The 15888-nt window shown below is 43.1% G+C and overlaps 1 pseudogene; it reads left to right on the top strand.

Moving 5' to 3' along the window:
- LOC115160068 (cAMP-specific 3',5'-cyclic phosphodiesterase 4D-like) overlaps positions 1-15888 on the top strand; it is a 359418-nt pseudogene that overhangs the window by 304391 nt on the left and 39139 nt on the right.

Here is a 15888-nt window from a genome sequence, read left to right as displayed (position 1 = left end):
GCCCAATTACTGGCAAAATAGTTGATCTGCTTGGTCAAAAGACTAATTAGTGGTAAATAAAATATCAGAATTGGTCTGACTGTGTAAACATAGCTATAATATACGTTTGACTCAGTCACTCCTCTTTAATCAGAGGGTTTCTTATGGGAAATTACATTGAGAAACTGTGGAGCCCCTGGAGCAGGGGAGTTAGCAACTCTGGTCTTGGTGTGCTGGAGGTACCTAAAGTGTCGCTTTAGTTTTGCTTTAGATATGGAATATCATGTTGGTGAAATGTATCCAATTTAATTGATCAATGGATTTTCTCAGTTGGTGAGGTAATTAGTAGAGACAGGTGTGGTGCCTGGTTAGAACGAAATCCTGCAGTACCGGAGGCACTCAGAACCAGGGTTGCCTACCCCTGTCCTTCTGTCGCTCCACATACAATGGGATCCTCCAGTTTTTCCCCTAGGATTTTTTTCAGCTATGAATATAGGGGAAACACTGAATCCTCAATTCCATCTCTTCTTCCTGCTCTCTCTCTCTCTCTCTCTCTCTCTCTCTCTTTCTCTTTCTCCCTTCATCTGCCCTATCTTTAATGCCCTATAAGTACATACCAGGACACTGTCCTCCATGTTGTCCTTCCATCAGGAGGATCGAACAGTAGACTGAAGTCATGTTGTCCTCTCTCTGTTGAGACAGACAGTGGACTGAAGTCATGTTGTCCTCTCTCTGTTGAGAGACAGACAGTGGACTGAAGTCATGTTGTCCTCTCTCTGTTGAGAGACAGACAGTGGACTGAAGTCATGTTGTCCTCTCTCTGTTGAGAGACAGACAGTGGACTGAGGTCATCCTTGCTTGTGTCTAAATATATGTATCCTACATGTTTGTCTTAACCTTCCACAGTGCTGCTCTCAATGTTGCCTTCTGTTTCTCAGTTCATTCCATATGAGGATGCACATTGGCTATTTATGTCACTGCATCCTCTTTGTGAAAGGTGACAGAGTACAAACTATGCCCCGTCTTCCTGACTCCTCTGTTGCACCGAGGTCTAACTCCGCTGGTGTCATACTGACCTTATTTAAGACCATCTGGACAGAAAGTCACTCATCAGACTATCTGACCTCCCAGCGGGCTAAACTGGGCAAAAGATGTTGAAATGACGCAAGACAGAGACCCTGAATGACACAACAAAACTGACTCGCTCAGTGTCCTCCATTTTGTGTTCTTATCGATAGGAATAACCACCTGCAGAGGCCAGGCCTGACCTCGCGACGGTCTGAGCCCGTCATTAGTGGAAAGTAAGTGAGGCCCTGCGGACGAACTCCAGTCGCTAACACTTAGTTTCACCCCTTCTTCATAAGGGCCAATGCACTGCCATGGTTATGACACAATCAGTACCATGTTCATTTTTGACACCTGACTATTGACAGTCGTAACACAAACTGTTGTTTAGGAAAACTAGCTATGTAATCCCAATGTTACCCAGCCTGTTTGTCAAGGACCCCAGCTGTTGCACATTTTTGGTCTATTCAAGAAAAAACATATCTGATTCAGGTGTGCTAGTGTTATAGCTGAAAAAATGTGTAAATAGCTTGGGGTCCCCAAGAACCGGTTTGGGAAAAAACAAAGCTAGCCGGCAAGCTAGTTTGCTAGCTTTCCCATGCAACGTTGTTTTGGTGACAACGGCAAAAGCTCAGTTTTTATAAGAGGAGAGCTGTCGTGGCTCGTCTGCCACGTCAAAGGCTTGTTTAATGACGGTATCATTATGTCATGTTTTGTCATGTTATGACAGTGTTATGAAGGCCTTATGACGGAGGCGTCTGCTAAAGTGTTAGCCCCCACCACACACACTAACAGCACGCGCTGACCATGCCGTTACGGACGAATGCTGTGCCTGTCTCTGCCTTGCTGCTCACACCTCACATCACAGACCAACCACGTTAGACGCACGTGTATCCAATACATCCTCATCTTTAATGTGCAGAATGGTAAAAAAAATACAAATAAAAAAAATTACCAGATTGAATGAGAATTCAGGAAATTTGTCTCCCTAAATTTTATTGACAATCACAGCCAGAGAGAGGCTGACGGTTTAGAGAGTTATAGACATGGTTAGTATTCTGGGCATTAAAACCTCACCCCCCAAATCCTTCCTAGTGGTGCACTCTGGTAGATCTTTCCACCCCTGTGGAAAATTGCAATGGAACATCCCAATGACATGGCATGAAGGGATGGATCAAAGTCTGGTTTATGGGTTTAGCCTCGAGATTAGGCCTAGTCTCTGTGTCTCAGAACATTGTTGTCTCATCTAACATGTGTGATGCTTCATCTTTGTTTTACGAAGACTGCATGGCATGTAAAGAAGCAGTGTTAGAAACTTCCCCCTACTCCAACCCCATCCTGATCATTTGTTTACCACTTTCTCCATTTCCTCATTTAAACAGAGTTGAAGTCGTTGTAATAGTAGGCGTTTGGTAGCTCTGGTCCAGTGTGCACACTAACGCCCTGTACCAGAGCTAGGCGTTTGGTAGCTCTGGTCCAGTGTGCACACTAACGCCCTGTACCAGAGCTAGGCGTTTTGATGCTTCTATACACTGGACATTCATTCCTTCATTTATTCAGAATTCTTATAAATACATTAAGATGCAAGATACCTACAGATGTTAAACTCAGTTTTATTCTGACAAACATCCACAAAAGTGGAAAGTGTAGTCATCAGTCTGTCAGCAGATGTTACAGTAAATCTAAAGCCATTACATTATCAGAAGCAAAACTACAATTGTGATGAGCACAAATGAATGAATGACGATACAATCTGCAAGACAAACTGAAATTGAGAAGGTGACTGTGGCTTTTCTACAAAATGAGCAACGGTCTTCAAAGGGGTTTTAATTTGTCTCGGAGGAGGCTCGTTTGCTCACTCACCGTAACTCGACACCCCCTTTATGCATAATGCAAAGGCCCATGGGAGCTCTGTCATGAGCTTCCACTATAATCCCACCCGATATGCAGAAAGGGAAGGAGGAGCGCTGTCAGGTGATGCCATCATAACATGTAACTGATATGTCTCCAGCGGCCTGAAGGAGTTGAGGATGGACGACCTAAAAGTAATTCGGCACTTTCAACATAGCCCGTTGCCAGTGTGTTGTTGCTTCATAGCCAATTCGCCATTGTTGAAAATGATCTATCCTTGTCGATTGCTTGAACAGTTTGGCTACTACATCCAGGCTACTTTCAACTTCTTTTGCAATACTTACGAACAATTCCTGTTTAAGGGGGAAAAACATACTTTTATGCTGAATGAACACTTGATAGTGATATTTAATTTGCAGTACGGGAGTCAAGAGCGTCAGGGGAGCTAAGTTTAGCCAGCTTTATTTGTAGCACATTCCATACTAGCCATGTCTGATAGCGGCGCGTGAGAGTGGCACTACGCTTCCCATGGTACGTCGACCTTTCTGTGTGTCAGTTGTGATAGGGCGCTCAGTTAACTAGCCATAACTTGCGCCTGCGCACATATACACACACTCAACAGACCGCAAACCTCAGAAGCCATTATGAGACCACGAGCGACAAAAACCATGCGTGAAATGGGACTGTTCTTCAGCGAACCCAATGACTATCGAAGAGGGTATGTTCCTTTGGGAGGGACCTTCTGAGGCAGTGTTGTTTAATCCTGGTCCTTGGGCCCTCCGGGGTTGTTTCGAGCACTGTTGAATCAGATGTATTAGTGAAGGGCTAGAATAAAAACCTGCACACCCTGTCTAGATCTCCAGGACTGAAAGACACTGGTACCTCTGTCTATTGGAAATGAGCTTATGCCTCCTACCCCTCTCTCCCTTGCCCTACCCTGCTTCTCCCTGCACTAATGCCCGCTTAAGAGCACTCCTTCCTGGAGTAGCTACCGAGAAGCTGCCACCCGACTCCTCCACTGTGTGTGGTTCCTCTGAGTACACTGGTATCCATGCATGGGACTGTTTCATTGTATTAGTGAGAGAATGCATGCATTCTGTGTTATGGGAATCCACTTCCAATTCAATGCATTGCAGCTTAACACATGCTTAACTGAACAAGTACTTGGCCAACCATTCATTTGTTTCTTAATGAAGTGCTAAGCTTTATAAAAGTTACACTTGTTTTGTTTCTGTTTTATGCACCAGTTGCTGGAAAACAACTGACACTTGAAGTTGAGAAACTTGTGGCGAGGGAAGATTCATCCTTCTCATCCGTTGTTGTTGAACAATTTGCTCAAAGTTTTTGTTTAAAAAAATCTGTAATATCTGCAGAAACTTAACTGTAAACAAGTTTTAATTAAAATGCTCATACGAGTCAATGAATAACCTTTTAGGCCAAAACTCTAGCTAAACTCAAACTTTAGCTCCACACAGCAGTAAGTAATACAACTATGCTAGTCTCAACTATCCTCATTCTCTAAGCAAGGGTCAATATGTCCAAGGCCAAAGACACATTTGGGGAAATCGATTGGTTCTCCCATGAAACAAACCCAAGTAACTCTGACGCCACTTCTGGGGCAATCAAGAGACAGTCAGGAGCTACTGAGGGGAGAGAGCAAAGGATAGAGAGTGAAAGAACTTGGCAGAGAGGGTTAGAAACTGAAAGAGCTGAGAAAGAAAGAGGCAGGGAGAGAAGTATTAGGATAGAACAGATAGTTGAGAGATTGAGGGCTCTATTTTTGAGGTGTGTCCTTAAAAACATGCGCCAATATGCCAATATCAGACAGCGCAACTAGGGATGTTTAAGACCGACCAAAAGCTGGTCTTAGCGGTTACTCAGTTGGTTATGGAATTCATTTTTACATCGGACACCCACACAGTAGCCATATGTAAATCACCAATGTTTTATCAAAATATCACAAGCAGAAAACAGTCAACAGACATTCCCCTTTTTTATTCATATCGGACATTATTTTTGTCCAGCTTCTGTGAAACGTTTGGACTCATTATGCCCATTGCATAGAAGGTGTCAGTGACTGTAAGAAGCCTGTGTCGGAACATCAAGTTATTAAAAAACCTGCTTATTGTTTTCCGTTTATCATTTTGTCAAAGAATGCATGTTCCACTTTCCTCTGTTGGACCTGTCAAATCGCGGGAATTCCGATCAATGTCTGTGGTGCTGAATCCACTTGTAGGTTCGAGCCCGGGCTGTATCACAACCGGCTGTGATTGGGAGTCCCATAGGACTTGGCTTTGCCCAGCGTCATCCGGGTTAGGGGAGGTTTTGGCCGATGAGGCTTTACATGGCTCATCGCGCTCTAGTGATTCCTTGTGGTGGGCCGGGCGCTTGCAGGCTGACCCCGGTCGTCAGTTAAACAGTGTTTCCTCCAACACACTGGTGCGGCTGGCTTCCGGGTTAAGCGGATGGGTGTTAAAACTTGTTATGGGCAGTGTCCCACCTGGCCAACATCCGGTGAAATTGCAGAGCGCCAAATTCAAAATACAGAAATAGTAAAATTAAACATTCATAAAAATACAAGTGTTATACATCGGCTTAAAGATTAATGTCTTGTTAATCCAGCCACTGCGTTAGATTTCAAAAAGGCTTTACGGCGAAAGCATACCATGCATACCAAAGCATACAAACATTTTACAACCAAGTAAATGAATTATAAAAGTCAGAAATAGCGATAAAATTAATCACTTACCTTTGATGATCTTCATATGGTTGCAGTCCCAAGAGTCCCAGCTACACAATAAATGTTTATTTTGTTCGATAAAGTCCCTCTTTATGTCCCAAAAACTCTGTTTTGTTGGCGTGTTTTGTTCAGTAATCCACTGGCTCAAAGGCGGTCACGACATGCAGACGAATACGTCCTAATAGTACCAGTAAAGTTCATCAAAACATGTCAAACGATGTTTATAATTAATCCTCAGGTTGTCTATTGTCTAAATAATCGATAATATTTCAACCGGACAATAGCGTCTTCAATAGAAAGGAAAAATAACGAACGACGCGCTCAAAACAGCTCTGGTTCATTCTACAGTCCACTTAGAAAATGGTCTCATTCTTCCTCATTTTTCAGAAAACAAGCCTGTAACAATTTCTAAAGACTGTTGACATCTAGTGGAAGCAATAGGAACTGCAATCTGGGTCCTATCCCATTACATACTGTATAGGCATTCAATTGAAAAGTACCCACATCAAAAAGATCCCACTTCCTGGATGGATTTTCCTCAGGTTTTTGCCTGCCATATCAGTTCTGGTATACTCACAGACATTATTTTAACAGTTTTGTAAACTTTAGAGTGTTTTCTATCCATTACTACCATGCATATGCATATCCTAGCTTCTGGGCCTGAGTAACAGGCAGTTTACATTGGGCACCTCATTCATTCAAAATACTGCCCCCTAACCAAGAGAGGTTAAGAAGCGTAGTTTGGGGAGTCATGTTTCGGAGGACGCATGACTCGACCTTCGCCGCCGAGTTGCAGCAATGAGACAAGATCGAACTTGGGGAGGAAAAGGGGGTAAAAAAACCAGCAAAAAAAAAAAACGTGTTTGTTTGTTTACTTTCAACTACAGTCTGTTTTCACTCCAGTCACTACTGGCCATATCAATGCCGATGGAAAGCTATAACTATATATATATATATATATGTTTGGGAGCAGTAGCAGTGAGTGGACATTTCTCCTTTCTCTTTATATTGGATTCCAGCTCCTGTGAAAGTTTGGATGTGTGTAAAACCTTCCATATTATACGCCCACTGGGAGCAATTATGGTTCCTGTTCCTGTATTTAGACACAGCCTGTTTAAAACAAGTGGTTGTTTTGTTTTATTAGAATTTGATCAAATGTATTCACTGTCTTTTTAAGTCTCATCAATAGTGAATGTAATCCTACTTATCGACAACGTTTGGCTTGTCCGTGGCTCAGACATAATGCATTTTACAGTAGGCCTAAATCAGTGCAAATGCTATGTTTACAATATATTTCGATATTGAAGCCATGCAATTACTGTTCATTAACATGTTCAACATATTTAGCAAATATGGGATATTTAACAAACTGCGTTATAACGGACTAACAGTTCATGCAATATATAAAAGACTGTAAATACACAACCTGAAGCAACCACATATTTAGCCATGGAGCACGTTCTAATTGGCCAGCGAGGGGTCAAGCCTCTACACATCTTCAACTTATTTATTCTTCAAAATCCAGCCCTTTCTCGCCATCGCCACCTACTGCGCCCATAATTCTGGTTGTGAAAATAGCAAAAATATTCCTGACACACCCCCGAACCTTTTGCGCTACTGCCAGTGCTAAGATTTACCACTGAGTTAGGTTTGTTCAAATAGAGCCCTGGTTGTGTTAAACAGAAACCAATAGGAATGAGAGAGAAGGGTACTAAGATATCCATTGTGGACACCAACAGTGGGTAGAAAAACTTGGGGGAATAGTGACAGAGTGGAAGAGATACAGTAGAAAGCGTGGGAGTAGCGACATGGAGGGAGACGGATGAGGCCATAGAAAGCAATGACTGTGAGAGAGAATAGCTTTCTTAGCGGCTGTAACTGTCCTTGTCTCTCTGTCAGCGGATGTATTTAGACCTGACCTTTGGGAGAGTACACGTCCTTCATTGCCTAAGAGTTTCACAGCTCCTCCATATGGACAGACAGTCAGTAGTTGTCAACAACAGAATGGGACAAGTGCCGAAACTCTGGCAAGATCTCTCCAACTAACACTCCAGCTAATAAAACGTGTTATTATATGGATAGTTACAGACCAGTTAACTAATGCCTAAGACCCCTAGACTTAGCGAGTGCAACAATATTAATAGGCTAGTTAATCGGTTTTGTAACACATGGATTGAGGAATTTAAAATTAAGGTCATTAACAGATAGATTCAGTGCAAAAGGGTATAGCGGGACAACTTCAGATAAAACTGGAGGGCGCACAATTCAAATAAATAATCATACAAATTATAAATATTAAACATTTAGGTACATACAAGTGTCTTATATCGGTTGAAAACTTAAATTCTTGTTAGTCTAACTGCACTGTCCGATTTACAGTAGCTATTACAGCGAAAGCATGCCATGCGATTGTTTGAGGACAGTGCCCCATATAAAAATATTTTTCCTCCGGCACAGGTTCCATAGATTCACAAATAGCGATTAAATATTCACTTACTTTTTGAAAATCTTCCTCTGATTTGTCATCCAAAGGGTCCCGGCTATAACATGTAGTGTTGTTTTGTTAGATAAAATCCTTCTTTATATCCCAAAAAGTCTGTTTAGTTGGCGCCATCGATTTGAGTAATCCACTCGTTCAACATGCAGAGAACGGAATCCGAAAAACTTTGTTTCAACAAGTCAAAATACATTTCTATTTACTCCTCAGATACCCTAAAATGTAATCAAACTATAATATTTCTTACGGAAAGAACTATGTTCAATAGGAAACCGATTTTTGCAAGTGCGTCCTTTCTTCATAGCACGCGCAAACACAAATTTCCAAGACTGTGTCCCTGTACTAAAACGGATATTTCTTATTCGTTTTGGAAGTTACAAGGCCTGAAACCTTGAACATAGACTTCTGAAATCATGTGAAAGCCATAAGAATTGCATCCTGGGAGCTAGAATTGAGTGTGCCCTTATACTTGTCATTGTAAGAGCATGGTCTCTCTCAAAAAATAAATTCTGGTTGGTGTTTCTTTGGATTTTCTCCTACCATATCTATTATGTTATATTCTCCTGCATTATTCTAACATTTCTACAAACGTAAAAGTGTTTTATTTCTAATGGTACCAATTATATGCTTATCCTGGCTTCAGGGCCTGAGCAACAGGCAGTTTACTTTGGGCACGTCATTCAGGCGGAAATTGAGAAAAAAGGGGCCTAGCCTTATTTTATTTCATAGTTGATTGTGCTTCAAACACACCTATATGTATGGGCACATGATGGCACAGCAACAGAACACCTAAGTCAAGATGTCTGCATTCAGGCTGCATCAACCGTCCTGCTCGCTCTTTCCCCCACACGTCTGATACTTCTGCATTCACTGGTGCAAAAGGATGACTACTTTCATTAAACTCATGATTTGAATCTTTGTTTGACACAGTGTGCTTTTCCCCCTGCCTTGCTGTGCCTTGTCACACAGACAAACCCTATATTCCAATACAATACAACTACATTTAATATATTTTAAAAATCATAAATACACTGGCCAGTTTATTAGGTACACCCATCTTGCCTCCAGAACAGCCTGAATTCTTCAGGGCACGCATTCTACAAAGTGTTGGAAACATTTGTTACTCAATTGGTATCAAGGGACCTAACGTGTGCCAGTAAAACATTCCACACACCAGTACACCAGCCTGTACCATTGACTCCAGGCAGGATGGGTCCATGGACTGATGTTACTTACGCCAAATCCTGACTGAGCATGATGCGACAGGAACCGAGAGTTATGAGATCAGGAGAAGTTTTTCCACTCCTCAATTTTCCAGTGTTGGTGATGGTGTGCCCACTGGAGACGCTTCTTCTTGTTTTTAGCTGATAGGAGTAGAACCTGGTGTGGTCGTCTGCTGCAATAGCCCGTCCATGACAAGGATTGACGAGTTGTGCGTTCTGAAATGTCGCTCTGCACGCCACTGTTGTACTGCGCCGTTATCTGTCTGTTGCGGCCCGCCTGTTGGCTTGCACGATTCTTGTCATTCTCCTTCGACCTCTCATCAACGAGCTGACTGGATGTTTTTTGTTTGTCGCACCATTATCAGTAAACCCTGGACAATGTTGTACGTGAAAAATCCAGGAGGGCGGCCGTTTCTGAATTACTGGATCCGGCGCGCCTGACACCGACGATCATACCACACTCAAAGTCACACAGGTCACTCGTTTTGCCCATTCTAACGTTCAATCTAACAGTAACTGAATACCTCGATACCTGTCTGCCTGCTTTATATAACAAGCCACGGCAGGAGCAATTCATTTTTGTGAACGGGGTGGTGTACCTAATAAACTGTCGAGGTAAGTGTATATTGTAAGTGTATATATGTTCTATCTCCGTATATGGTTAATCTGTGTTGACAAATGCATGTGAAATCTTAACATGAATTAGATTTTCCTCACATTTCTTTTTCCAATGAGATAGGAGGACCGGGATGTGTATGCTTTCACATTGTAAATACACCATCTTCCTCTTCCTCCTCCTCTTCCTCTCTTACAGCCATGGCGACGACTTGATAGTCACACCATTTGCACAGGTCAGTGCCCATGTGCTCCACTTTCACTTTTGCCCCAGTGGGCAAAACTGGTTAAAATAACATCATTAAACCATATAGCAAGTTTTGCCTGCTGGGTAAACCTTAATCATTTTTTGGGACCTGACTCTTACCTCAGTACAAGTTGCTTCAGATAATGTCGGAGGCCAACATGTTTTTGGTACACTAAGAAATAGTTTATAAATGAAGGACATTATTGCTGTTGACATGTCACAGTGTCTGAGGTGTTCCGCTGTACCCCACTCTGTGTAGGTACTGGCTAGTTTGAGAACGGTACGGAATAACTTTGCTGCACTAACCAACTTGCAACAAGACAGAGCCTCAAACAAGTGAGTATATTCATTGTAGTGTATTGCTAAAATGTATGAGTGAGAGAGAGGGGGTGTGAGACAGAGAGAGTCAGACATCCCTGATCAAACCCTTGTTTCTCTGTGGCTACCTTTAACAGGCGGTCCCCTATGTGTAACCAACAACCACCCATCACCAAGTCCTCTTTCTCAGGTAAGACCAACACACACACACGTCAACTGATATGACAGTGGACCTCTTTCTGTGAACTGACAGTTGCTTTCTTTCACATGAAGATCCTGAGTCAATTCTTTCAATCACAAGTGCAATGTAGTGAGTTGAATTGACTTCAACCATTTCCCTCCGTGGGCATCATGTGTAATCTACAAATGTCTTCCAGCAGGCATTGCAGTAGCATATTCAATACATTTCTGTGTTGTCCAGTAAAAATCTGGAAATAAGTTTGGTTACAGAAGGACTCCACTTCCCAGTTTTCTGAGTAAAACTTATGTGTTTGGAATGACCATTTTGAACGTGGGTTGGACGTTGATCCTCTGAAGTGTTTGTATGTGGGAACATTTGCTATTGAGCCGTGCCAGAGGACAACGTTTTGGTTGGCCTCAGTCCAGGGTCGTGTTCATAAGCGCACGCGACGGAAAACAGGAAATGAGCATTTCTTATCAGATAAGTCCAGGTAGTCGCTCCTTGTTTACGTCAGTTTTATTCTGTTTGGTGCCTAATGAACAAGACCCAGTCTTGTGCTCCCTGTCATATGACAAACCAACATCTGGCTCAGTTCTGATAGTGTTACGCACACCTCTAGAAAGAGGGAACAGAACACCCTGCTACAACTCAACTCTCCGTGGTGTGAAAGAGGTATGGGACTGTAGGTGCGAGTAAGGATGACAAAGGCAGAGAATTACCGTTTACAGGGAATTTATTCCATCACACGGTAATTTTGGGGAAAAGGGGCTGGACAGAACCAAAGTAAATATCAAAGCCCCCTCTCCTACCTTACCTGCCTACCCACTACTTACCTAACTAGCACCACCTGGTGCACTAACCAAAATACAGGGGGTGGTCCGCCCAGGTCTTACCTAGTGTGCATAGACAGTGAATACTACGGGTTATGTATGCCCGCGGGCCTCTTGCCTAAGCACTCCCTAGGTGCCTTCCCCTTCCCCCCTGGGAACAAATGAAACAGAATTATCCAAATGTAATGAAACAAATAAGATTCAAAAACACAGTTCTATTAGCACACACATACCTCAAATCAGCGGCTACAAAAATACTTAACAAAACCTGTCTCTGAGCCACAACCAACACAGAATTAACCTTCAGCCATCAGCCTCCTCTCTCAGCCATCAGCCTCCTCTCTCAGCCATCAGCCTCCTCTCTCAGCCATCAGCCTCCTCTCTCAGCCATCAGCCTCCTCTCTCAGCCATCAGCCTCCTCTCTCAGCCATCAGCCTCCTCTCTCAGCCATCAGCCTCCTCTCTCAGCCATCAGCCTCCTCTCTCAGCCATCAGCCTCCTCTCTCAGCCATCAGCCTCCTCTCTCAGCCATCAGCCTCCTCTCTCAGCCATCAGCCTCCTCTCTCAGCCATCATCTCCCCTGAGCAACAGAACACTGGCTTATTTTGCTTCAGAAGGAGTCTGTAATTGAAGGCAGCTGCGTCCTGACAAGGGGGCGGGGTCAGCTCTCCAGTCATCAATGGGGTCAGACCAATCAGCTGCTTGGGGAGAATTTCAGGAAGCCATTTTCCTGAAACACACACTCACAAATACACAAACTACAACACAGAAACTGGGGAACGTAACATACAGTGCATCCTGCATTCCTCCCTTCATTCCTTGCAATGATTACAGATTTGGATCTGGGAGGGTTGGATTGGTTAATAGGCTTTCACTTATCCAATCATGTCATGTCAATCAATACCTAGGTGTCTGGTTAGACTGTAAACTCTCCTTCCAGGCTCACATTAAGCATCTCCAATCCAAAATTAAATCTAGAATTGGCTCCCTATTTTGCAACAAAGCATCCTTCACTCATGCTGCCAAACATACCATTGTAAAACTGACTATCCTACCGATCCTCGACTTCGGCGACATCATTTACAAAATAGCCTCGAACACTCTACTCAGCAACATGGATGTAGTCTATCACAGTGCCATCCGTTTTGTCACCAAAGCCCCATATACTACCCACCACTGCGACCTGTATGCTCTCGTTGGCTGGCCCTCGCTTAAATATTCGTCGCCAAACCCACTGGCTCCAGGTTGTCTATAAGTCTTTGCTAGGTAAAGCCCCGCCTTATCTCAGCTCACTGGTCATCATAGTAGCACGCGCTCCAGCATGTATATTTCACTGGTCATCCCCAAAGACAATCCCTCCTTTGGCCGCTTTTCCTTCCAGTTCTCTGCTGCCAATGACTGGAATTAATTGCAAAAATCACTGAAGCTGGAGTCTTATATCTCCCTCACTAACTTTAAGCATCAGCTGTCAGAGCAGCTTACCGATCACTGTACCTGTACATAGCCCATCTGTAAATAGCCCACCCAACTACCTCATCCCCATATTGTTATTTATTTTTTGCTCCTTTGCACCCCAGTATCTCTACTTGCACATTCATCTTCTGCACATCTATAACTCCAGTGTTTTATTGCGAAATTGTAATTATTTCGCCACTATGGCCTATTTATTGCCTTACTTCCCTAATCTTACTACTTTTGCACACACTGTATATAGACTTTTCTATTGTGTTATTGACTGTATGTTTGTTTATCCCATGTGTAATTGTGTTGTTGTTTTTGGTCGCACTGCTTTGCTTTATCTTGGCCAGGTCGCAGTTGTAAATGAGAACTTGTTCTCAACTGGCCTACCTGGTTAAATACAGGTGATAAAAAAAATATATATGTATGGATCAGTTATAGTGCCATGGTATAAAGGAGAAAAGGAGGCATGTTTTAGGTGTTTGGGGACTGTAGTGACTTCTGGGGTGAATTGGTGAGTGATGATGGTGGTATTATTGGAGGTACATGGTGAGTGACGGCGTTGGCACTGCAACACCAGTACCAGATGTATACAGCAGAGGGAGACAAAGAGGATGTTTTACACATTGGTACCCTGTTGTGCTTTCTAAAGCATCTTTAAAGTTGATGATTCAAAGGACAGTAATACACTGGTCTTTAAGATTGGTATCATGTCTTAACTCAGCTGTTTTTTCACTCCTGCATGACTGTAATACAGACTTCAGCTTGAATACCACTTGCCATGTTATTGTAGGGCTATCATGAAAATGATTCCACACTGGAGTCTAGCGTAGGTGACCGACACAATGCTTGTGACGTTCTAAAGTGTGTGTGTGTGCGCGTGCATGCGTGTGTGTTTTGTACCTGAGCCATTTCCGTTGTTGCATAATGAAGTTGTATTGGATCTGTAAAAGAAGCCACTGGGAAAAGTAATGGTACCATTGTAGTCCATTAACCAGAATAATCAAGACCCAGCTGGATCCTTGGCACCCACTAATACTAATTGATTTGACTTGATTATGTGGAGCTCTAGACTAGACTTCATGGCCAAAGTTGTGAAGGCTCGCGAGCATCTCATTCCAAAATCATGGGCATTAACATGGAGTTGGTCCCCCCTTTGCTGCTATAACAGCCTCCACTCTTCTGGGCAGGCTTTCCACTAGATGTTGGAACATTGCTGCGGGAACTTGCTTCCATTCAGCCACAAGAGCATTAGTGAGGTTGAGCACTTATGTTGGGCAATTAGGCCTGGTTCACAGTAAGCGTTCCAATTCATCCCAAAGGTGTTAAATGGGGTTGAGTTCAGGGCTCTGTGCAGGCCAGTCAAGTTCTTCCACACCGATCTCGACAAACCATTTCTGTATGGACCTCACTTTTTGCATGGGGGCATTGTCATGCTGAAACAGGAAAGGGCCTTCCCCAAACTGTTGCCACAAAGTTGGAAACACAGAATCGTCTAGAATGTCATTGTATGCTGCAGTGTTGAGATTTCCCTTCACTGGAACTAAGGGGCCCAGCCCGAACCATGAAAAACATCCCCAGAACATGATTTCTCCACCAAACTTTACAGTTGTCACTATGCATTCAGGCAGGTAGCATTTCCTGCCATCCGCCAAACCCAGATTTGTCCGTTGGACTGCCAGATGGTGAAGTGTGATTAATTCACTCCAGAGAATGCATTTCCACTGCTCCAGAGTCCAATGGCAGCAAGCTTTACACCACTCCAGGCAACACGCATGGCAATTTTTTTATATTTATTTATTTAACTATGCAAGTCAGTTAAGAACAAATTCTTATTTACAATGACGGCCTAGGAACAGTGGGTTAACTGCCTTGTTCGTGGGCAGAATTACAGATGTTTTACCTTGTCAGCTTGGGGATTCAATCTAGCGACCTTTTTGTTACTGGCCCAATGTTCTAACCACTAGGCTACCTGCCACCCCACAAGCCCTCTTAGGCTTGTGTGTAGCTGAAGCTCCCGACGAACAGTTCTTGGACTGAAGTTGCTTCCAGAGGCAGTTTGGAACTCGGTAGTCAGTGTTGCAACCGAGGACAGATGATTTTTACGATATATGCGCTTCAGCACTCGCCGGTCTCTTTCTGTGAGCTTGTGTAACCTACCACTTTGCGGCTGAGCCGTTGTTGTTCGGAGATGTTTCCACTTCACAATAACAAATCAAATCAGATGTATTTATGAATCCCTTTTTACATCAGCAGATGTAAACAGCACTTAAGAGTTGACCGGGGCAGCTCTAGCAGGGCATACATTTGACGAACTAGCTTTTTGGAAAGGTGGCATCCTATGACCCATGCCACGTTGAAAGTCACTGAGCTCTTCAGTAAGGCCATTCTACTGCCAGTGTTTGTCTATGGAGATTGCATGGCTGTGCTCAATTTTATACACCTGTCAGCAACAGGTGTGGCTGAAATAGCCGAATACACTAATTTGAAGGGGCGTCCACTTATATAGTGTTTATTTAGAACTAAAAATAGCCGCCCTCTTCATTTCCAAGTATACTGAAAATATGTGACCATGTTGCCTAATAACATCAATGCTGAGGTTGGGATTAATTAATGTAAATGTGTCAATACTGGTGACCCCAGTATTGGGTTTAATTAGATTCATAAAGAGAAATATTATTCTAAGTCAGATGTCTTCATGAATTCATCAGTTGATCATATGTCGCCTTATTCAATTACCATACCGCTGTTGTCTTCCATCAAACAAGGATGAAGACATGTATTTTTTAAACGTTATCAGCAATCTGAAAAGCAGTGGAAGTGTTCAATTTACGGGGCACATACATGTCCGTCCCCTATGGTAGTGTTTCCCAAACCTCTCCTAG

This window comes from Salmo trutta, chromosome 23 (assembly GCF_901001165.1).
Source record: "Salmo trutta chromosome 23, fSalTru1.1, whole genome shotgun sequence".
Taxonomy (NCBI): domain Eukaryota; kingdom Metazoa; phylum Chordata; class Actinopteri; order Salmoniformes; family Salmonidae; genus Salmo; species Salmo trutta.
Note: the sequence above shows the minus strand (reverse complement) of the source record. Positions and strands in the feature narration are given on the sequence as shown.